Source organism: Solanum pennellii, chromosome 10, assembly GCF_001406875.1.
Source record: "Solanum pennellii chromosome 10, SPENNV200".
Taxonomy (NCBI): Eukaryota; Viridiplantae; Streptophyta; class Magnoliopsida; order Solanales; family Solanaceae; genus Solanum; species Solanum pennellii.
Window position 1 is genome coordinate 11,053,473 of NC_028646.1, and position 2,512 is coordinate 11,055,984.

General features: G+C 31.7%; 1 long non-coding RNA gene across 1 annotated transcript; it reads right to left on the reverse strand.

Moving 5' to 3' along the window:
• Positions 1 to 360: 360 nt before the first annotated feature.
• LOC114074317 lies at positions 361 to 835 on the reverse strand. The gene is made up of 2 exons (XR_003574679.1): positions 735 to 835; positions 361 to 585 (listed from the first exon to the last, which is right to left on the reverse strand). It is a non-coding gene; the product is annotated as an uncharacterized LOC114074317 (long non-coding RNA).
• Between the last annotated feature and the right edge of the window lie 1,677 nt (positions 836 to 2,512).

Consider the following 2,512-nt stretch of genomic DNA (forward strand, 5'->3'; position numbering starts at 1 on the left):
ATTAACAACGATTTATGAAATTATATAAATGATGAGTTTTTAAGTAATCATTTTTTCCTTAATATATAGTTAAACTTGTTGTAAGTTATACGAAAATACATTCATCATTTTTTCCAACAAAACTTTAACTTGTTAGCAAGCTAGTTGAGATTGACTATTGACAAAACTATAATCATTTTGATCTGTTCCTGTCTTTTGATTTTAACACTTATAAATAATCTTTTTCTTATGATCATTTAGGGATTCATCAAAATTTGATATTCCTTAATACCCTTAAACATAATTCATTAAATATAAGATACATTGAACAATAGTAAGAAGTCAAAAGGAGCAAATCGGACCGTTTTCCAACCTATCAAGTATGAAAAGGAAATATATAAAGTATGGTTCAATTTTGCATATGAATAACAAACATTGTAAATCATTTTTGGTCAGTCTTATGAACCCTTTTTGTTCCACAATTTGGTGGGGTTGGACAGATGCATTGATGTTTTGCCAAGTCACATTTGGGTTGTGTTTCTGCACATCTCAGATTAGCACAATCAGCATCCTTAGTGCATCTTATTTCCGCGTGGCTTTCTTCTCCTACCAATATTCACATCGTCGAGTAAGTCAGTGACATACACAATTTTTTTATAATAGATAATCAACATTTGTAAAGGTAAACATTACTTTACTGATTGATATATTTAACTTAAATCTTATAAACATAAATTGATAAGAAAATTGCTTACCAAACAACATAAGCAAAAAGAAAATCAAGAAAACCTTAAGGAATGGTGCCTTCTCCATTTTCTTTTTCCAAGTTTTGTGCTAACACAAGAGTAATTAACTATTTATGTGATTGTAATTAGTGATTTTAATTGTCATTCTTAGGGATATATTTATAGGCAAACAAAGACATGTAGTTGATGGAGAAATAATAATTGAGATAAAGAAATTTAATGTAATTTGCATAAATTGAAGAAGTCAAATAAAATACTAAGGTTACACAATACAAGTAATCTAAAATCATTATTATGGTCAAATAATGATTTCATTTTTATTAAAAAGGAAAAATTGAATTATTTTTTAAAGTGGGTTAATTTTACTTTGGTATTTGAGAAGCAATCTAAATATCTTTAATTGAATATACCTTTTAACTTAACTGTTGATTTTAGCAATATATATATATATGGAAAACAATAAACATGCACCAAATTTTCATTTAATGTTCAAATAACAAAAAAGACAAAATTCTAATATGACAGAATCACCCGACTCCCAACCCCGACATAGGAGCCAACACCTGACCCCGACTTAGACTAGACTCTCAACTCTGACTCGGACCTTAACGTTACCGTCGAACCACGACCCAAATTTGATATACACTTGACCCCATGACCTAACTTCCCAACTCCTGATGCAGACCTGACTTCTAACCTAGGATCTAACTCCTGACCCCCACCTCAACCCTAGACCCTACTCCAAAACTTGAACCAGGTCCCAACCCCGACCTTGATTTGAAACATAAAATCCTGACCCCACCTTGAAAAACTCCCAACCCTGATCTAAAAACTCGACAGTGACTTTGAACACGATCTCGAATGTATCTCTTGACCTTGATCTTCACTTTGACTCGACCCTGACTAGATAACTAAATTCTGACCTTGATCTTGATTTAGGACCCAACTTTTGATGTTGACCCAAGTTACGATCCAAAATCGACTCCGAACCCTACCTAGGATCCAACTCCATAGTCCAACTCCCAGCCCCTACCTAGGATACATAAACATGTCCTTTAACTTGACCTCGACTGGCATTTATGTCCTCTAACTTCAAATATGCAAAAGTAGAACTTAAACTTGTATAAAATTGAACAAGTAGATAAATGCATCTTACATGCCATAAAACTCATATAACATCATGCAAAACACAAATTGCCACATAATATCTAGACACACGGGTCCTATGTGACATCATAATTTTTTTTTATTAATCATTCTTAATAATTGGGAGAAATCGGAGTTCAATTCACATCAGAAACTCTGAGTCAGTTTCATAGATGGTCACTAAATGTTAAATTTGCCAAAATATTTTTGTGATGAAAAGTTACTTATATTTGCCTAAAATAGTAAGTTTCAGTGTATCACAAAAAGTCATAAGGATCGGGAAATAAAAGAGACATCTTATACGATACACTTAAATAAAATTGAATGAACTTCTATCATGAAACTTAGCTAGTAACAAAAAATTAGCTTAGATACTTTCATTGATACTTCAGCAAAATTACGTACATCATTTACAAAGAAAAACAATTCAATGAATTTTCAATACTATACATAAAAATGAAGCGACCATCTAAGAAATCACCCCTTACAAATCATCAAGTTGTTCGTTAATGTAACAAGTGGAGCTCCAACTAGTGGACATGAAGGAGATTTGCAATAATACTTATGTGTTCTCAAGTAATATGTGGTATTTTAAGTATGATTCAAACATTTCAATAGAACAACGTAATTAGGATTGTTTT